General features: G+C 41.9%; 1 protein-coding gene across 2 annotated transcripts in view; it reads left to right on the forward strand.

Moving 5' to 3' along the window:
• LOC101874952 (A-kinase anchor protein 2) overlaps positions 1-22254 on the forward strand; it is a 97933-nt gene that overhangs the window by 7544 nt on the left and 68135 nt on the right. The window contains exon 1 of one of the 2 annotated variants that reach the window (XM_031054210.2): positions 9932-10127. The exons of the other annotated variant lie outside the window; for it this stretch is intronic. The gene's annotated coding sequence lies outside the window, so the exon portion shown is untranslated. Of the gene's footprint in view, positions 1-9931; positions 10128-22254 lie in introns of those variants that run through there. 2 annotated transcript variants of the gene reach the window in all.

Consider the following 22254-nt stretch of genomic DNA (forward strand, 5'->3'; position numbering starts at 1 on the left):
ATTGTGTTGCTGAATTTTGGTGAGCTGCAAAACAGCGAACAGTAACAAATCATGCTGTAGAACGGCATTCAAATGACTTTCTGTAGTAAATTCAGATTTACTTGGTATTATGTGGGCTTGATATGAAGCTTGGTATAGATTATGTAAATTCCTCCACAGAAAAGAAATGTTGTAAGGAGACTAAAACCAAATTGTTCTCCAGCTTATATGAAGCCCTAAAGAGTGAGTAAAGTCCTCTCCAATTCAACTGAAGAGCAGCATCACTGATAACAAATTTTGGCTTGCTAACAGTAATTTATTTTTTACTCTTTAAAGTTTCGGAACATTTCCTGAGCTGAAGAGTTAAAAACTAACAAAACCATTTAGATCTAGAGTGTCTTGTAAAGATCAGAAGAGTCTGAAAGAATGACTTCTCTAGAGCCTTTTTTGTTGTGGTTCAAACACTGAGGCTTATGCCCTTCTCTGAAAGTTCTGATAGAAACCACTCCTCCAAAACCACCAAATCCTTCAAGTCCAAAGCCCAGGCTTTCAGTTATGATAATGGGTATGGTTTGGCAAGAGAAGACCCTGTGATTTTGCTCTCTGCTAACAAACACAAGATAAGCAGAGAAACATAGAATCATAGAATAGTTAGGGTTGGAAAGGACCTCAAGATCATCTAGTTCCAACCCCCCTGCCATGGGCAGGGACACCTCACACTAAACCATGTCACCCAAGGCTTCATCCAACCTGGCCTTGAACACTGCCAGGGATGGAGCATTCATAATCTCCCTGGGCAACACATTCCAGTACCTCACCACCCTCACAGTAAAGAACTTCTTCCTTATATCCAGTCTAAACCTCTGCTGTTTAAGTTTCAACCTGTTACCCCTTGTCCTGTCACTGCAGTCCCTAATGAAGAGTCCCTCCCCAGCATGCCTGTAGGCCCCCTTCAGATACTGGAAGGCTGCTATGAGGTCTCCACGCAGCCTTCTCTTCTCCAGGCTGAACAACTCCAATTCTCTCAGCCTGTCTTCATACGGGAGGTGCTCCAGTTCCCTGATCATCCTCGTGGCCCTCCTTTGGACTTGTTCTAACAGTTCCATGTCCTTTTTATGTTGAGGGCACATGTTTCTCAGTATTTCCTGCAGTGTGTGGCAGTGGCATTGGTTCGCATCCCTGCTCAGCGGCAGCAAGCACCTTTTGCACCAGTGTATTTTCCAGTCTGGGTCACCTTTGCACTCTGCTTTTCATCCTGAACACCAGTGTCCCCAGTCTCTCTTTCTTCAGGGCAAACTGTCCCCTCCCTCCTCCTTTAACCTGCCTCTTGTCAGTCACCTCAAAACTTACCTTCTTTCAGTGTTTTATAGATTTCTATTTGAAAGGTTTCGTGTCACTGGATGTCAAGGGCCTAAACAAGAGTAGAGAGTACATATCTTACACCTTTCTAAGCCCTGATTTATGTGAGGTGGAGAGGAAAGTTGATGCATTTTCTTCAGGGAAGTGCTATGAGTGTTCACTTGTTCCTGGAGGTTTCTTGCTCCACAGGCTGTGTGTTTAAAAAGTAACAGGAGCAGTAGAAGAACCCGCAAAAAGGTTATTAGCTGAACAAAATGCTGCTGCCAGCTCTGCATCAGTGAGAATCAGTAACAGCCCCAGATGCTGGAGAGTTAATAAAGATCTGGTGCTGCAGCAGAGAAGATTTTGACCCTTATCACGATGACAGTCCTTCAGTCTGATTCACCACAAAATTACTTGCATTGTACTGTAGACCAGCTTGACTGAATTACATCTTTGCTCCTGAGATATTGCCTACACTTACAAAAGCCTTCTTGGAATGCAGTTACCAGGCAAGTCTTTTCACTTCACTGATGCTTCGGTGTCTGCATTTCAACATCAGATACGTATGCGTGGCATTCATAACACTCATCCAGAACATGAAGCCAGAAGGAGGAGACTTAGAAGCCTTAGCCTTAGTCTTGGTCTGTTCCCACAGTGCAGTTTCCCCTTACAAAGGGTAGACCAGGAGCAACTCCTTGGTTTTGGGGAAGGAAACCTCAGGATCTCACTTGACACAAGCTTCTGCAGGGGTTAATGCAAACAGCCAAATGCACAATTCGTTCGTGCCTTTCTGTTTTTTTCTAGAGTGTTAAGTTCTCTGAAATAACTGTAAGCCACTGTGTTGCCAGTGATTATTTCAAAGAAAGAGCAGAGCTTTCCAAGCAAGAGCAGCAGTTGGCCTTTTCACCATCAGTAGACATTACCAAGAGAAGCAGCTTCAGAAAAAGCTTTTCACTAAATAAAACCACTTCAAGGGAACTAGTAAGAGTGAAGATTTATTCTTTGTTCTGAAATTCTTGCCCTTTGATGTTACACTATTTTGTTGCTGCAAGCTAAAAAATCTATTCACAGCACCTTTTTAACAAACAAAATTAAAAAGATATTTAAGAATCCTTGTTAGTCCAGGCTTACAGTGGGAATGCTGCCCATGTGTTGTTACTTTCTGGTTCCTTGCAGTGGTAAATTTGGCACTCTGTCAGAACAGAATAAGCTCTTGCCACTTGCTAATTTTGTTAATGTAATTTGGTGAAGTCATATATGCCTTATCTCACTTTTAAATCCAAATTGCTTTGATCTTGTGTTTGTTCATTCCCTGGATCTTCTGTGAGTGTTCCATGGGTACTTTTCCTGAGGTTGCTGATTTGTGTTTCTTACATGACCATGGCTTTTGCTTCTTCTTTGCCTTTCATATGTATGTGGCTTTTCTTTCTTTTTTTTTTTTTTTGGTCTTTATAAAATGAAGTCAACCTGCTGGGATCAAACTCATGGCATAGAAGGAAAAAAATGTGAGATGTTTCCTGCAAACAATTGATGACAAACTCATTGTACTAAAGCTTGTTGAAAAGGACCATTTTTTTGGGGGGGGGGAGGGAAGGTGAGAATAAAGGAATTTCCTCCTCCACCCTTGTGTTGTTGAGCTGTAAATTCATATTGTTGAGAGGGAAAAAAGTAGCAAGGCTTTTGTTTTCCTCAGGATATTAACATGTAATTTTAGTGAAAACTCTTAAAGGTACAAGTTTCACTGTAAGGGTTTCAGCAATTCCATTCAGAATTGAAAAATTAGTTCTTTGCTTATTTTTAATTTAAAGCACAGTCAGTCCAGTTAGCTTCCACAAAAGACATACCCTTCTGGAGATTGAGGTATTGCTCTGGCTAATTTTATAGTTCAGTGAGAACTGATTTTTTTTATGCTGCTCATTGTGAAGCAGTGTGATAATTATTCCAGCAGATAACTGAATTTGTGCTGGCAAACACTGAAGCCATGCAGACTATGTCTTGTGTTTCTGAGGAGTCTGACTACAACTTTTTTTTTTTCCAGTTAGTAACAATTACATATCTAGCTTTTTGGCTTTTTATTAGAGGTTTCTTAACCAAATAAAGTGTTGCTGGTGTGTGGCACCTACTGCAGGAACTTCATTCCTGGTCCAGCCCAACTCCCACTGCAGAAACTGGAAAATGTGCTTTAAGGGTGGTAGTGAGGTGGGGGGTATTCCATTTCTATTTTTAGCAGGCAAGATGCCTAAGCTCAGGTTTGACATTAGCCTTTGTGTTTGTGTTTAGTTAGTTTTATTGAGGCACATGCTTAGCAGCAGAGTCTGAATCCTGTTGTGTCCTTTCCATCTATTTTGTTTTACCAGATTGTGATTAAGCCCACCATCCCACCTTTTCCTGTTTTCCTGATACCCACGGGATTTCCCACAGACACAAGCTGTTTCAGGAATGCAGATCCCAAGCTCTTGTTCTAATATTTCTCTTGAAACTCGAATTGTCTTTAATTTATTTCCCTCATGGTCTAGTTCCTGTTACCACTCAAATGAAATAGCAGAGATAGTTTAATGCTGCTCCAAATATTATTAATAGTTCGTTATTGCATCGCCAATTAAGATTGGAAATTGGATTTAAGTAATTATATGAACCCATTATAAGATATAGTTTCTGTCCCAAAATTTTAAGCAGACAAAACAGAGAGTAAAGAAAGCAGGTACAGCTTACTGTTCAGTAGATGGTATCGCTACAGATAGATTCCACAGAGCTGCCAAGTCCCAGCGAAACACAAAATCATTTTATCTCTTCACATACTGGTTCCAGTAAAATTCAAAGGTAAAACATTTTTTACAAGTTGTGACTGACTGGCTGAATTTCTACAAGTCTTGGTTTGACTCTAGGTAACAAGTCAGCTCTGCAAATGAGGAGGAGAAAGATGTAAAATGTGGGGGAGGTTCTTCATCCTCCTAAGGTTTCTGTGCATACTTTTTAGAAGTCATAACTGTATCTCCCCTTCAGGACCAGCCAGTTGTGTAAGTTAAAAGGAACCTTCAAAGGTTAACAGCTTTTTTCTCATTTGCAGTAGGGTTGGATTGGACGTATTACTTATCCAGACTTCTGCACTGCTGGAATTGGGTATTCCTTGGTCATAGGTGAAACAAATATTAATAGTTTAAAAGGTGTAGTGGTTCTGGTGGTTCTGGACTTGTGTTACTCCACCCTGAAACTGTCATAAGATGAAGCCTGGGAAGTGGCCGAAGGAAGCAGCAAGGCAGAGGCGGGGCAAAAGGAAGCTCTCACAGTCTGAGGCTGGGATGATGTCAGGAGGAATAATTGTTTTGTGTTTCTAATTGCTAGCTTGAATCATGCAACCCCAATTGACATGGGTGGGGAGGTAGTGAGAATGTAGTTTGCCACTGCTACACTGACTCATGGGGCAGCAGTCACCTGCCTGCTCACTGGTTTTTGGCTTGCTATGAAAGATGCAGGGTGATAGAAGCGGGTAGTGTAGGCTGATCCAAAATCTCTTTGATTTGTTAGCTTGGACTGTGGCTCAGTTGCCATATGTGGTGATAATCAAAGTAGAATGGGAGGTCATGGCTTTATCCTGTTTCAGTGGAGCTGTAGTAGGGCGAGCTTTCAAATCTGCAGTAGCCTCTCTAGAGGCAGTGGATAACAATGACTTAACGAGAGCTTGTATTTAGTTCTTAGAGCTTTCCTAAAGCACGTCAGTTATCTACCAGATGCTTTGATCTGTTGAAGATGAGCTTAGAGGAATATGATGCATTAAGTTCAAGGAGTTGGTTTTAGTTATAGAAGTTGTAGAACATCACCTATATCCTGCAAAGATAAAATGTATGCATGTAAAAGCAAACAAAAATTAGCCTTTTAGATGTGCTGTGTACTCAAGTTGGGTGTATTTTTAGTTACCTTGTTTGTGTGTACTGATAGATCCACGTAGGCCAAAGCACAGGGATTTCAGCTCTGAATCAGACTCGGAGAAGATTTACCTGGAACAATTTTTAAGGGGTTCTGCAGGAGCAGGGTATAAGATGGTTTAATTTCAAAGTAAGTTTCATCTTAGTTTCCTTGACTGAGTTTAACTTTCCCAAAATATGAGTGGATTCTGGCTCCTTTCTCAACATTAGACTTCTGCATCAAAACATAATCTTCATAAAGCTGATCATGTAAAGCACATTTGTAAAGGCATTTCCATGTTGATGGGTCTGTTTTCATACAGTTGGTTTTACTTTAAAACAAAAGAAAACACCCAAAACTCTTGGTTTGTTGTTTGTTTTTTTTAATTGGAGAGGTGCAGATGAGTATTTTGATTTGAAAGTTGTGTGTGCATGATACACCGTTTTATTGGGTCTTAAGAACACTCATGTAATTGGAAAGGGAGGCATGTACCAAGCATTTGGTTAGCAGCATTACAGCTTCCTTGAGTTAATACCCATTTCAACATATTCTTTAAAGCCTGTTTTGTATTAAAAAAGAGTACCCTAAAAAATGGTACCTACGGTATGTCCTACTCTGGAAGGGTTTCCAGCAGTCTTGCCGGGCCTTGGAGTTTGTGCAGGAACAATGAAGCCAGTAAAAAATTTCTGTTGATTTCAGATAGATTTGGATTTAGTTGCCATTCCCCTACAGATGGCATGACTGATTTAAGATAAGAAGCTGAAATCAGAGGCAGGGGAGAGAAAGAAAAGCAGCCTGGACTAACATCTGATTAAGGCCACTCGCTTATACTTTTGATCAATCTGCGGTGCTCTAATCAGAAAGTTTATAGAAAGAATCTAAGGCCAGGAAAAAATGTTGTGTCATATGACCCTTACTATTTTCTAGTCAGTTATGATAACTCACTGGAAAAATTTCAAAATTTCCCTAGGGATGCATAACTGGGACAGTGTTGAAGGTGCAGGGGAAAAAACTCTTAAAGGCTGACATCTCTCAACAGAAGCTAAATGGAAAATATGTGGGACAGCACTGACTGAACAAAACTGATTGAAAATCCCAGGGGTACAGCAGTGAATGACACAAGTTTGAATCAGTAGGGGCTCATAAACATGGAGTCACAGAGTCATAGAATGGTTTGGGTTGGAAAGGATGTTAAAGATCATCTAGTTCCTGCCCCCGCCTGCCATGGGCAGGGACAACTTGTACATGTTGTAGCTTTGTCAGTTTTCTCGGTTAAGGAAGTAATGCGGTAATGGAGAGGATTCTACTCAAGTACGGTTTCATTTGCCTTGAAACTTAAGGCTTTTTATCAGCAACTTCAATTAAACGTAATCCTCAGCTTGGAAATTTCACCATTGTCATGCATATATTTTCCAGCTCGGAATCTTACTAGCCCTCAATACATCCATTACTTGCCAGCAGTTCTTCACATTTTTTCCATACGGAAATTCTCCTTGAAATCAGATCTGAGCTTGCGTTCACTTGAATTTCAAATTATTCTCCCTAGTTCAGTTAGTAAAGAGTATCTCGGTCAGAATCCATTTTAAGAAAACCTGGATTTGGTAGTCACCATTATCTTGGAATCTTCCTGATCAGTGAATTATCTTCTGCTGCTTGTTTTTGCACACTGATTTCTTACCATGTGTTGATACAACTTAAGTCTGTAAGTGCTGCTATAAAGCTAACATACTCCTTGCTCAGCCAACTAATTAACATGACTTTGGCAAGATGCCTGAAGTCTCCAGTTCTGAATTAACTTACCTGTACACAAGTGCTTAAAACTAGAACATCAGTGAAATATCGGTGAAGGGGTAGACTTCAACAACTGGGTGAAAGAAGGAAGGAAAGGGTCTAAGAGAAAGGTTTTAGCAGGACAGAAACTATTTCTTGCTTAAGTCAGCGTTTTGAAAGAGAGCGGTGAGTTGTTAACAGCCTGCTCTTCTGAAAACATGCTTTGCAACTGTTGATTCTTCATCTGCAGAAAGAAGACAATTGTGTCTGAGGTTTCCTTATGCTTCTGTGCACATTTGAAAAAGACCCCTCAGGCCCAACACTGCCAAGTTTTAATCCTTGGGGCTGAAGCTCACACCTCCTTCACCAAGCACCTTTTGTCATCTCAGTCACGAGATAGCTGATAGCAAAGAAAAATTATTTGCACAGGACAAGAGAGAATGTCACACACCCCAGATGATCTGCATCTCTGTGGGGAGAAAGGCAGTCAAGGAATGCAGCCTGAGCACAATGTCCAGCCTTAGGCCTGTCGGAAATGCTCACATGTGCTGCCCTGGGTGAAACATACCAACAAATGGTCCATAATCCACATTCTCTGCAAAATTGGTCATGTATGTATCGTAGTCTGCTAATGAGTGATAATAACATGTTTCTTGTGCTGGCAAGCATAAACAGACCCCCCTCTGCTTTCCTCTTTTCCTCTCTAATGCTGCCTTTATGCAAGGTCAGAAAGGAGCGATCTGTGGTGTGCCAGAACAGACAGTGCTCTGAAGACCCATAGGAATCCTTTTATCTTGCTCTGTCAAGCTTTTCTAAGTTTACAAGCATGCCTGCTCTCCCTTCAAGCACTCTCTGGGTCTTGCAGAGTAGACAGGACCCTTTGCCATTTATAATAAAGATTATACAGGTCAAACTTGCTGTCAATTCTGCTGCTGTGACCCCAGCTAGCATCCAGGCCCACCACCCAAATCCAGTGTCAGGAGACACTGACAAGAACAGACCTAACAGTCCTATTTTGGTCATGAATGCTGCTGTGATAGTGATAGTCCCCATGGAAAACCACTGTCCTGACAGAATTCTTGTTTTTATCTTTACTCCGTAAGGCAGGCAGGCATACAGGAGTCTGTTTCACCCCAGAGCAGGGCTGTCAAGGTAGGAGGGAATCTAGCAAATGCTGTATGTGCTATTATCATAGTCCAGTTTTGATCATGGATACGTTCAGGAATAGGGATGCAAAACCAGACATGCTGAGGAAGATGAGAGCAGGCAGTTCATGTTTTGTGTTTATGTTCCCAATGGTAGGAGCCTTCCTAAAATGTGGGAGGTTTCAGAGTGTATGGACAGGACTGAGAGAATTGGAGAGAGCAATTTCCAGCTTGCTGCTTCCCAAAGTGGGTTGGTATCAAGCCTTACTGCCAGCATTTGCGTATTTTCAGTGGCACATTAAGGAACAGTAGTTTGTATAGGTTTTGGAAGAGAGAAGTAAAAAGAAGATTCCCACCTGAGAATAAGATCAGCTGGGCAAACTTTCAAGTTAGGCTGCCATAAAGTCTGGAGTGCTCAAGACCTCTGACTAATCTAAACAGCGCTGCCTGTTTAGCCACAACAAAAATTGGAGGTAGCACCCTCATAGGTGGCTTTTTTCTTCCACTGTGTTACCAAATCACTCCATACTTACTGCATAGTGATGGTGGTGGTGGGGGTTAACCCCTAGTGTGCACCATCTTTTTAAGTGATTCCCAATTTCACCCTGGAAGTTGTCTGCTCTGCCTGCAGGGGAGTCTAGCACAAAGAGAACAGGGAAGCGTAGCTGAGTGTGGAGGTGGCACTACAGATAACTGAATTTAGACCATCATCCAGGGAGGAGTGTCTAGGAAAAGCTGGAGAAGGAATGGTTGGGTTATGATGATGGCTTTTTCCTCACTGGAAGAGGCCAACAAAGTTTGAAAATAGGGCTGCTTGGGAAAAATTTGGCTGTATGAGCAGAGCAGAGAGAGATGAAGCCATGATCATGCTGTATAAGAGTTTCAAGAGGAATGTGGAAAGGCAAATGAGGGTTGACATTTGAGCTGGCAAAATCTGGAACCAGCTCAGAAACCACAACCAGAGGTTTTTGTCTCTGCTGTGGTGCAAACAGCATCTTCCCACTCCAAACATCCACTTCCAGTAATGTGAAGGAAGAGGTTACTCCCACTGTCCCCACCCGTGTTGTGTCCTCTCTCCTCCACAACAAAAGTTAGGGGGGAGTTCATTGAGCTGTTTGATAATACAACAGAGCTTGGACCACTGTCAGAGCTTTCATCTGGCTTAGTAATTTATTGCGTAATTAAGCTAATACCATATTCTGCAATGGAGATACAGCTGTCAAGGCACCGCTTAATTAAGTTAGTATCTTGTCCTGCACCAAGGCTGCAGCTGTCGTGGCACAGCCAACATCACAGCTGGAGGAACGAGCAAGGAACCAGTGGCTGAGGGGATGAAGGCCTGTGCAAATACGTCTGCATCAGTCTGAGTTTGCCCTCAGACCCAAGGGAAAGCCACTTCCCAGCCCACTGTGACCTCATGCTGGAGAGGATGCTGCGAACCTTCTCCTACATCCCTGACTGACGCTGGGGCGTGCCGAGCAGGAAGTGAGCTTTCCTCCTCAGGGACACCTCTGGGTTCTCCATTTCGCCTTTGCTCCAAGAGGACTTACTGCTCTTGCTTACCCGAATGGCTCACAAACATGCCCCAGAGAGTGCAGAGGTTCATGCTTGAACCTGACCATCGGATGCTCTTCTAACTGCTGCTTTATTGCCAGTGCAACGCTTCTCTTCCCTCATGTCCTGCAACAGCCAGCCATGCAGTCACACAGAGCCTGGCCATCTGTCCCTTTGTTCTCCCTCTCCACAATCTGTTTGGCTCTTCAGCCACAGGTGAAGGACCAAGCAAACAGCAGAGCCAGAAGGAACTTAATTTGTGTCTAATCTTCTGCCTTATCTTCTGAACTTAGTTCGGTTGCCTACCCTTGCAAAGTTCATCTGCATCAGTAGGTCAAACCCATATTCCTTAATAGTAGGAAGCTGAAAGCAAACACATCCTGCCTGAGTTACTGAAAACTTTAAACCAGAGATGTTCCAGATGTGATTTCATTTGTAAGTGGACCAATTTTATTCTGTTCTGAGGATTGTTCTTTTTCCTTTTATCTCTCTCTCTTTTTTTTTAATTAAGGAGGTAAATATTTAAACCATTTCTGCATCTGAAGTAAAATTTTTATGACCAAGATTAGCATGTGTGCAGTTTTGAGTGAATTTGGTCTAAAAATAAACAGCATTCTTTTCCCTGGGGTAGACTTAGTGAGCACAGCGTCACTCACTGTTACACCACTTCAGTGGATTTCCTAAAAGCTGAGGAAAATACTTCTAAGTCGTAAGTTTTAATTTGCACTATTAGAAGTGTACAGATTTCAGCTGCAGTTGTTGCCCTGTGTAAACAGTTTTGTTCTGGTCTTTTTTTTTTTCTTTTTTTTTAATTAACTTGATTCACTTGTGGCAATGGCAAGTTTTAATGGGATTTCTTTTTAATTAAAGCAAGAGCATATGAATCCCAGAGGGTAGATCCTGCTTCTGCTGAAAACTGCCCTCATACAAATAGGATGCTTTTCCATTAACAGTACTGCAAGAAATAGATTTGAGGATTATCAGCAAGGCTTGATGATAATACAGTCCTGCTCTAAAAATGTCTTGAGAATGAGAGAGGCCCTCTTCCATCTTGATGTGCCTTTTATGAGAGAAGATAAAGGCAACTAAATATAGTGTGGATGATAGCTGCAGCTGTTGATGATGGAAGAAAATAAAATTAAAGCTCTAATGATCCTTGTTATTTTTGAGAATTTAAGTGCTAGGGTGTCTTTTCAGTCCCAAACTAAATGCACATCTTTGCTAAGCCTGGGCCTTGTATTCCTGCCTCCTGGACTTCCATGTCTCTTTGGAAGAAGTTGAGAACGGACACTTCACAGTTGGGTACATACAAATCAGGGTTTCAGAGCAAAATACCTTATCAGGGTTTTTTTTCCCCTCCACTAAAAATATCAACCCTTCACTTTGAAGAGAAGAGAGGCAAGAAACACGTGAGCCCAGAACTGGAGGAACCTGCCCAGCTTTCCCTGCTTATCAGCTCTTGTGTCTGTGCTGTGCTGCATGACCCTGGAGGCTAGCAGAAACACTGGGTAAAGGCCTCACCCCAGTTCAGTTAATGGCAGATACCTCATCCTCTCCACTGTTATCGCGGAATATCACCTGTTGCTGGTGATGTTCTCTGGATATTACGTTATTATTACCATGTGCCCTTAGGGTGCTGTGTACCACTTATATTTTTCAGATCTGATTCCCAGAATAAGGCCTATTCTAAGCTTAAAAAAAAATAGTAATTTTGTTTGATTAGGTAAAAGGGAGAAAAATCAGCTCACATATATGGGAAAATCCAAGATAAAACCTACCAGAGGAAATTATATTATGTTTTTGTTAAGCTCAAAGAGATATATTTTGTATTGTGCGAACACAAAACAGCTTGCTCTCTTCCTGCACACCTTGCCATCTTTTTTTTTCTTTTTTTTTTTCTTTTTTTTTTCTTTTTTTTCTTTTTTTTTTTTAATAAAGGTTAGGACTTAGAAAATGCTTGTTTTCTGGAACATATTTATTTTAGGAGTTACAGATTAAATATACCTAGAAATACTTTTCTCAGATACCCTTTTTCTCTGGCAAAATTAAGAAACACAGCGATTCACAATCTGACTTTCTTGTGTAGCAGCATCCCAATCACTTAGCCTTTACAAGTCTCTTAAATTCCCTATACCCCCTTCTTCACCAAAATGCAGGACAGATTTAAAGAGAACATGGACTCCATGGGAGGAGAAAATCAGTAACTGCTGAGTCATGCCTCATTTCCTGCAGTCCCAGATGCTAACCTGTTCTTACAAATCAGTGACAGAGGTCTCATCTCTGTGTGTTTAGGTATTTGCACAGCACTGCATATGTTTTGATGGAAATCCCATGTGAGTTACTGGATTTGTTTTCATCGGCCTCTTTCTTCTGTGATTAATGTCTTGCTTGGAGTTTACAGAAACACACAGGTACGGAAGAAACATTGCAGCCAAAAGAGGTGACATTTGGCCAAGTTGGCACACTGCTGTATTATGCATTGCTGTAATTGTAATCCAACATCTACTGCAGAATCTACTAGAGCAAGAAAAGTCACTGACCATGATGGCTAATCTTTTAATTGCATGCAGCCTATATATGAGCTTGCTAACATTTCTCAGTGTTTGCAGAGAGTGGAATACAACACGGTCTTTCCCACCTCCAAACAGCCCCTAAGCAATGGGAAACACCAAGAAGAGTGTTGCACAGGCTTTGTATGGCAGGTTTAGAAGAGGTAAGTTTGGCATCTAATACACCTGAGGGCTACAAGATAACTAAACTAGCTATGTCCTTCAGGACCTCAAGAGTCTTCACTGAAACAGGGGGAGTCTTTAGTGGGAGTCATGACTGTAAATCTGGGAGAGGGGAAAATGCTGCAATGCCAGTGACCACAGTTTGAAATTAAAGCAGACCTAGAACTCTTCATGAGCAGTTCTGAATTAACCTGATAAGCACAAAGTATTCTTAAACTTTTTTTTTGCATTTTTTTAGTGAAATACTTGTTTGTCTTGTTGCAAGTGTCCCTCCAATGGATAAAATTGCACCATTCTCCTCATTCAAGGTGAACGGAGGGCAAATTGTCACATAGAGCAAATGTGAGCATGCACTGGAGATTTCAGTGTGCTTACAGAGCACGATTTTGCAAAATATTACCTTTTTGTTATGCAATGAGATAATTCCTACTCATTATCTCTTAGTCCAGTGGGAAAGCTTTGTTAAAATACAGTATTGTACACCATTCAGAGGTGGGAATTGCTGTTGGGGTACTGTCAGCACAAGTCCTGTCATGTACATTTTGCACTATTCTTTGAAACGGGAGACCCAGAGGTATGGCATATAGCTAAGATCTCCAAATTTTCTTACAGATACAGTGAGGAGTTCTGGAAATACATTTGAGAACAAAAATGGGTCAAGACATAATGTTTTGCTTTACTAATCATTTGGTTGCATATGTTTAATATGATAAATCTGATTTTATTCCATATTACCTTTACAGCTTATGGGTCACGTACTACTTTTGCATAGAGCATTCTCAGTTCTTGTTAGCATACTTGAGAGCTCTGTACTTTGGTTTTGGAGGGCTAAACTTGGCCATACAGAGAACACTGACATCTCTACACACTGTTGATTTCTGGGTAGTCATGAAGTAGACCTGGTGCAGGTGAGGATTTTCCTCTAATTTAAGGCATTCTAAGGCGTATGTCATGCAGACGAGTTTCTTTCTGGTTAGCAACAAACAGGATATGTTTAAATAAAACAGAATAACTTGTCATTGAAAGATAAAAACTTCTGCACTTTGTTGTAGCAGCTAAGTAAGTTCAAACTCTTCATGTGGAACATGTTTTCTTAGTTGCTTTCCATGTGGCCCCAGGATTTATGACCTGATTATTATCCTACATTTGCAACTGTGAATTGTAGAGTCCATTAAATTGCTCAATGTTCTCTTATTCTGACATTGTTCAAAAAATGCAGCAATTGAAATGTCATTTTAGGCAGGACTTAATTGCATATGGGTTTGAGTTGCTTTATTTTATGTTTATTTTTATTTCAAAAAAGTTTTACAAGCCTGTCAGAGCAAACTGTTGGATTTGTGCAGAAATCTTAATGGATCTTTTGCCTTTGTTTAAGAAATAGAACACCTGTTCTTGGCAGACCAAGAGTAGTGATTTCTTGGTGTCTGCTTCCAGATGAGTAAAACAGTTTTGAAAGGCCCCTCAAACCTCATACAAGTTCAGGGTTAACTAAATGCCATCAACAGAGCAGTTCCCAGTATAGCCTGCTTAACCTATAGCTGATCCTTTCTGCAAAAGATGGGTACATGGCACGTCAGGGTACATGACAGGTCAAGTGGGTTGAACAGGGAGAGCTTGAACAGTTCTGATTTACATGGGGGAATGTCATGATTGGCCCCCAGGCTCAGGTGGTTCAAGCCTTTGGAGGCACTCAGACACTGTACACAGCTAACATCTCCCCTTCACGGGGGTGAATGGCTCTGGCATTTTGTACTCTGCCATACAGGTTGACCACAGACTCTTTCCCTGTCACATATTTCAAAGCACAGCGGTCATACCACAGAATAAAGGGATCCCATCTCTCTGTTCTGTGTATGTGTCTGGCTCTTCAATCTTTTGAGTTAGGTGATAGGAGATGCTTATGTGGTCTTTAACATGCATCCAAAATATGACAGGGGTAAAAATACAATGAGAAGAGGTGATAAAAGTTAATTAAAACAAGCAGCTTAGCATTGGTCATATCCTGCCACATAACTGGAGTGCTGTCCAGCACACCACCAAAATGCAGATGTCCTTTCTTGTAGGAGCAAATACGCATTCCTTCTGCATGCCAGAGTGCACGTTATGTGATGCACTGCTCTAAATGAGGGCCAGGGCCAAATGAGGGTAAAGGTTGTATTTTGCATGTTTGCGTGGTGCATAGGTACATTACAGTTGCTTCCCAGAGAGAACATCAGAAAATATGTGTAATCACATGCCATACTGCTTACCAGCACTAAAGATTCACACAGGACAGACAGAAACATCAGTGAAACATCTCTTTATTTTACCTTCTTTGTTTCAAATGGCAGAAGCGGGTTTTGGTTGCTCATTGCTTTGATGGAATGAAGGACTATTGTGGCAGGAATCACTGGAAATTCCCAGGAACTCTTGAAGTGAAGAGTGTTTTGGCAATCATACTTCATGGGAGGATTGTTCAATGTGTGAGAGGCAGCATAAAATAAATTACAGTGTTAAGAGGGCCTGGAGAAGATGAAAGGAACTGCCAGGACTGAAGATTCATAGTAAGATAGTAGCTTAAGCAGCACAAGAGATGTCAAGTTATACACACTCTTAAAGACATCTGTCAAGCAAATTTGGTTGTCTAAATTGAGACCTGATTAGCTGGTGGGAACAGTGCTTTTTGCAGATTGGGGATGGTACAGTGAGCCACTTTTGGCTACCTTCTCCAAAAAGACGTGGGGAATGGTGGTGTACTGGAGAACCCTGAGAGACAGCCAGCTTGCTTGCAGTGCTTCGTCCAATAAGAAGTTGGCTGAGTTTGTGTAACACCAGTTAAATGTCATTTTGCCATATTCCGAGTATCACTTTTAGTGAGGTTCATCTTCCCATGTCTTGTGAAGATCAAATAGGAAAGAGCAGTGCTGCCAATCAGACACACTGAAATATTTGAAACTTTGAACATACTTTCAATTGCTCTCAGAGGGCTCAAGCAAGGAAGAGGTGAAAAGGTTGTCTGGATGGCTTGATGCAACCTTTTAATTCTCTGGAATATCATCCCTAAGCACTTTTAGCTTTCATGTCATTGTTCATATCATTGTGGGTTTTCTTTTTACTGTAGTGTATCTGACTCTGGAAGAAGCTAAGTGAGAGCACAAAAAAGCCCCGCACAATGTGCTATCAAACCAAATTACCAGGTCTTTATTTCATACAGGATGGTCCTCTCCAGGGACCTTTCTTGGAAGGCAGCAGGATCACAGACAGCCTTTCATTTCAGCCTTTGTTCTCAGCACAGAGCACACCTTTTTGCATTTCAAGATTGTGGTTCATTTATAGACTTCCAAAAACACATTTACGTCGAAAATTGTTGCACAGAAAATCAGAGAGCAAATGCTTCCATTATCTCGTTATCCCAGAGGAAAGAGATGTTCACAAGCATCTGTGTGTCGGCTAGTAAAAATTGGAGCTGAGCTCTGTGCTTCCTCCTGGTCAGGAGATGCGTATGTGCTTTTGTTATGTAAGATTTAAAAGAGTAGTAAAAGATAGCTCACCACTTTCTAGGTAACACATCTGCATGTACGTGTGCCAGAAAGAATAATAAAGTCATTTACAAAAGCTGTTTACATACCAGCACCAAAGCATGGAAGTTCCAGAGGCTTATTGATTGCCTCTGCTTTGTTGAAAGGACCTTCAAAACAAGGGAAATGTTGTGAGGAATATAGATCAGAGTGTGCCCCTGTGAATGTCCTTTTGAGACCATTCCTGTCTCCCACCCCATTCACTGGGAGGACATACTGTCCTTCAGTCACTCATTTGTACTCCTCTTGCAGTTTCAGTGTTTGCTTTGAAACAGATGCACCATCATCAAAGCACACAGTCTAAGGCAGACAGAAATTGTAAAGTGGGTAAAGAGGAAAATAAAGATACAGGGGAAAAGTCAGTTGTTTCATACCACTGGCAGCTTCAGAAGTGGAAGAAAACACTTGGGCAGGCAGGCAGGATCAGCAGTACACTTCAAAGACAGGCAGAAGATTTCTTCTGTCCTTTTTGGACTTGCACTTACTTGCCTCTCATAAGGCTATGTTGCTAAGATAGGGATTGGAAGTTGGGCAGAGAAAATTAAAGTTTTCTTAGATACAAGTATTTTATTGATATGACCCCGCAGAACTGAAGGGACACAGAAGGGACAGACACACGAAAGAGAAAGTATTTTCCTAGCACAACTGGAGAGATTGTGAGAAACAGTGAATCTTGTCAGTTAGGCTTCTTAATTTAACTGGTTCAAGATCCTAACCATGTCTGGGAATATGCATAAATGTTTTCTCTGTAGAATCATTTTATTTTAGTAATATTGTTCAGTGTCTTCAAAGCACTAAGCCACAAGACCCATCCTTTTCCTAGATTATTTTTTTGCACTAAGTGCCCATGAATGAACTTCATATAAACAAAGACAGATTTTTATGCAATTATGCTTAAATAAGAACTTTTGTTTTACAAGTTACTTCACATATTTTTTCAAGAATATCCTCTCCTCTATTCATACCATTAACCCCCCTGAATATGCTGTTTTTTAAAAAAGCATATGCTTTTTCCTAAAAGGCACATGAAGTGTCCTTTTTGACTAATAGTAATAATGCATATTAAACTCTTTTAATGGTGCTTAGGAGATCATAGAGGATGCCAAAGAGTGAAATGCATCATGAGAGCAGCAAACAGTAGAGCAGTTGTCACCAAGAACAGCCCTTGTGTGTTAAAATACACTTGCATTGTAATTAGCCTACTAAAATGTCTTAGTAACACTTAAAAAATGCTTCCCTAGTTTACTTTGACCTTGGAGGCAGTCACACAGGTCAGTCACATGCCTGTGGATTGTGGGAAGGGCTACCAGCTTTACACTACACACTCTCTGGGGGGAGTTTGGTAGACACAATTGTGTTTATCATAAGGAGGTGGTGTGGGGAGGAAGGACGAACCTGGACAGCAAACTATGCATGCATGGCATTACTTAACATGGATGGCCCTTTGTCCTGTCATTTTGCAATGTTAAAAAAACAGCATCCCACCAGGACTTAACCTCTGAGAGGAAGCATGCAAGGGGAGGTAAGGTTGCTACTTGGATACACTCTAGTCTTTCTGGTAGATTCTCAGGCACAACTTTTAGGATCTCACTTCACATGCTCCTTTCATATGGAAAAAACACAGGGTTGATCTGCCCCAGAAGTGCCATGGGCACTCTGGAATTGCCTTTGCTGTTTTCTCCTGTGTAAAGTGGGTGTGGGTTTAGCAAAGGTGCTTAACATGCCTTTGCTGTGTTCCCAGTAAAGTTAGGTGAAATTCTGCATCCAATTTCTATGAGATAAACTGTGATTAATGGATTAGGCAAAATTGGCTGACGTTGGTGCTTTTGAAAAGGATTCCTCCCACAGTGCTTCTAAGATGTATCAGACAGCATCTCTTTCCTCTGACAGAGAGAACTCTGCCTGAGCAGTGCAAAAAAAGCCAGTGAAATCGGGATTAACAGTCCTGGCAGGGAGAGCACCAAAGAATGAGAAAAATGGGGATGGGCTGACAGGTTCTCAGCAGGCTTGGCTGAGAGTTTTTGAGTGCAGCATTTCATCTTTCTCCCTCAGGTGGGTCTCTGTCACATTAGATGCACCAGCCATTCCTGCTTAATTTGGGGTAAATCTCCATGCTTTCTACCATTTATCTTGTTTGTGATATATGACAACACCTCCAGCTGCTGCCTGTAAAGAGTGGACAGAGTTCTGCATCTTAATGCAGTGCAAATAACCGTTCTTCCCTGTGCGTAAGCATTTCTTTGGTAAATGTCCTTTAGAGTAAAAGAGAGCATCTCCCCTTTTGACTTGGCAAAAAGACCTTGTTGTGCTCAACATGGGATGGTAGTACTCATTATCAGGTGTGATGAAGTGCTGTCCAAGTCCTTCATCCTGATAAGCCAGTTGTGATGAAGTAACAACAGTGTAATAAATACAGTGTCAGGAGGAATTGGAGGACTTACTTTATGTGGTAGTTTACAATTTCAAGTATTTACTGCCCCTCCTAAACAGGTGGCTGAGCTGCTTGTAAAGTCTTTCATGAGTCCCTGCCCTTTGTAGCGTAGTGCCCCGAGGCCATCCTTAACCACTGAGCAGCTGCACAAGAGACTGCCATTATTTGTGTACAACTGATTAGCCACCATGTAGAAGAGGATATGAGCAAAACACATCCTGTCTTCTTAAAGGCTTTGCCTTTGTCTGCTAAGTGCCTGCTCTGCCTGTGAACAACACATCCCCCTTGTTCCAGTGACTTGGGCAGTGCCCAGTTTTGCCTACAGCATGGATGTTCTCTCCATTTGCATCAGCTCAGTTAAATCTTCCCTGAGTCCTTTTCAGCGCTCAGACATCTGCATAGAACCTGGATTCCCCAGAATGGTGGCCTTGCTGAAAGTGGTGCCCTGCTGAGTTGTGAGCGACGCTTTCATGAGAGGAAAGGGTGCCAAGCAGTTCTAACTGCACAGAAATACTATGTATAACCTACTTATGGTAATAATCCGATCTGGTAGTTCACGGGGAAATTCAAGAGTCTGTATAAACAAGAAGATAGTTTCTGGCAGTTAGTTGATTGGTTGTTTGTTTTTTTTTACCACTGACATGTATGAACATGGATGAAGGCCAGGCACTATAGGTTACTCTTTTAATTATTATCTTTCAGAGAAAGCGTTTATGCAGATCTGCCTGCCATTTTTGTTCCTTCTGGCCATAAACAATTGTCTCCTCAGCCTCAGCAGTTATCAGGGAAATCTGCAATAGGGCTGTCAGAAAAGTTTATGGTACGCAACAAGCAGATAAAGCTCAGCCAAGAAACATAAAGTGGAATATGTTTCTCGCTTTTTCTTTGGTTTTAGCTTGAATTGCTCAATGGCAAATGCTTCTCTCCAGCTGTATGGAGTTGTTTTAATATCTGAGTGAAGGCTATATACAGTGTTGTGAACACCATCTTTTAATTAGTCTTCTTGCTCTCTTTTTCCCTACCAGTACACCCTCACAGTCTTAACATCAGCCTTTATTGCTGAAAGTTGTGGCTATTGCATTTTGGCCTTTCCACACCTGTGATGCTCCAGTTTCTGCTCTCTCCATCTGTTAATCAGGATCTCCAGAGGGAAGCAGGGAAAGGGGTCACTGGCACATCCCAGACCCTTAAAATTACTCTCCCATGGAATAAGGTGTAAACCTAGGAGGAGGTATGTGAGGAGCTGTTCTTGCAGCCTTCCTTCCCACATTTAACCTGTGAAAAATAAGGACATGAGTGAGGTTCAATGACAGCCACAGGGAAGTTCTCCAGGTACAGTGGTGTTTCATGTGCCTCCACTTCTTGCCTTTTCTCACCAGCACTGTTTGAAGGAAGACACCTTATTGCTTGACTCTAATAGAAAAATGTTTCAGTTAACTACACAAAGAAGTCCTGCAGTGACCTTGACTTGCCTTGGCCACAGTTGATACAAAAGGCACAGGAGTAAAAGCACCATTAAAACCAAGCAACAGCTGTTCAAGGAATAAATATAGATGAAAAGTGGAAATACAAAACCAGTTGGAGCACGTTCCGTGTCTGTTGCTTTTAGGGTGCATAAAATGGGGTCAGACAGTCTTTCAGAATGGGCTTGTTTCCTAAAATAGGGGAGAAACCACTGGAGAAACATCAAAAGCTGAGAAGTGGCGTCTCGGGGAGGGAAGATGGTGGCAGTAAATTTATTGTCTCTAAAGATGCGGGTTACCCGCTGCTTGCTGCTCACGGTCTTGTTCGTGTTGGTAGCCTGTGGTATGCATGTTTAAGCAACAAAACGGTTGCATTTCTCCCAGGCCGTATTCAACATCACTAATAAGATGAGCTTTATGGAGAATACCTTGCTGGGAGCAGTGTAGAGGGAGTGGAGAGGGAAGCTTGTGACCTTCAGGCAGGGAACAGTAATGGGTGGGCAGGAGAGGGTGTGAAGTGTTGCTATGCCTGCGGGATAGCCTTTGGGTGGGCTTGGCACACCTCAGTGCCAGGCTGTCCATGCCTTCCTTCTTCCTATCCAACACTCTGGAACAGTGCCTGTGGAGCACTGGGGGGTGAGGAGGGCTCTTTCAGATGAACCCCATGGAGGTAGGTGCTTCCTGCCTTCAGGGTCACTCTGCCCTGTCTTGGCTTGCACTGGCTGGCTCAGGCACCATCTGGGTGGCAGAGGCTGGGGTGCAGGCTTTACAACAAATAAAAATCCCCACATACTTCCACAAAGCCCATTTACATAAGCAGTGCAGCAGTGGAAGTGCGTTCCTCAAGCCTGGGTGTCTCCCTGCTGGTGGACCTGGAAGCACAAGAGAGCCCAGTTTCGTAAGAGAAATTCCTAGGTGGAGCTACATGCTGAAAAACTTGTTCAGGCTGCAACGTTTATCTTGTTTTGATGAAATTTTTTTTGTGGTGCTCCTTAGAAACCAAGTGACTGCTTCCTTTCTGGCTCCACTAGGCACTTTTAAACAATACTAATCAGTGTCCTTTTAAATGTTGCTTCTCACTCTTAAGAGGTGGGCTGCTACTCCCAGCCAGCACCATGGCTTGTTATACCCAAAGGTGTTCCAGTTAGTAAAATCATCTGTTCCCATGCAACTTTGATTCTCACCTGTCCTTTGCTTTTGTTTGCAAATTACACAAGGTAGAAAGATAAGTGTTGTGTTTTGCCTTATTTGCCAACAGCAACAGTAATAGGAGCACGCAACATGCTATTCCTCTGCATGAGGGCAGGAGTGTCTTTGAAGTAGGCTGAAGGAAGATATATGGGCAACTTACAAAACTGCAGTGCTGCATTTAAGATTAAGGAAAATAAATCAGTAAATAGACATTTTTCCTGTTTATAACCTTTCGACTGAAAACCAGATCACATGCCTGGTATTTACCTCATACTTTTATTTGTGCTCTGTGACTACTAGCCACCAGATTTTAAAATGCATGTGGTTGGTTTTGCATGAGCACATACTGGTAGCTGAATGATCAGCTGCAGGAATCTTGACTTTTGTGGATTGGGTCTATAGAAGTTTAGTCTTGCACTTTAGAAAATACCTTGAAGTGAACATAGCTATTTTCCAAGGACAAGAGTATCTCTCCTTATGCAGCACCACCCACTTCTGGGAAAGTTGGATACCAGATGAATGTCCGTGGTTGTCTGTGAAAGGTAGGTAAGATCAGTCTCTCTATCTGAATTGCTCTAATCTAGCAGATCTTCCTTCTTTTTGTGTTATACCCATCACTGTGAATGGCAGCTTTGAGCAGTGATAAAAAAGGCCTGCAAGCAATATCATACCTTAGCCTGAAAGTGTTGCATGCATAAGAAGCAACCTCTTGAACTGAATCTGGGATTTTAGTCTAATTTATGAACATTTCTCTTCACTTACTCAAATGACAGTGTTTCAGCCATAACGGTCATCTATGGCAAGAACAGCATGTCTCAGTATCTTGAGCCAAAGGAGCCTTTGTGGCTGTGCCATGAATAGCCACTGCTAGTATCCATACAGCACACGAAACCAGCAGGATGGAGGAGCTGGTGCAATAGCCGTATGGCACCAGTTAAATACCAGTAGCAGATACTTTGTCTTAATGTATTATAGCTACTGAGTGTGGGCAAAAAAGCAGCATGAAACAAATGATGCTGCAAAGGCATCACGGTATGGCATTAGTCAGGGAATTAGTCCCACTGCTGGGTTTCCAGTTGTTAATGCCTTCAGTGCTTTCATCCTTAAAATGCTTCGTATCTTAAGTGAGACTTGCACAACAGCAGGCTTTATTCATCCTGCCAGGGACAAAGTGAATATTTTTGCAAG

The sequence above is a fragment of the Melopsittacus undulatus genome, chromosome Z (assembly GCF_012275295.1).
Source record: "Melopsittacus undulatus isolate bMelUnd1 chromosome Z, bMelUnd1.mat.Z, whole genome shotgun sequence".
NCBI lineage: Eukaryota > Metazoa > Chordata > Aves > Psittaciformes > Psittaculidae > Melopsittacus > Melopsittacus undulatus.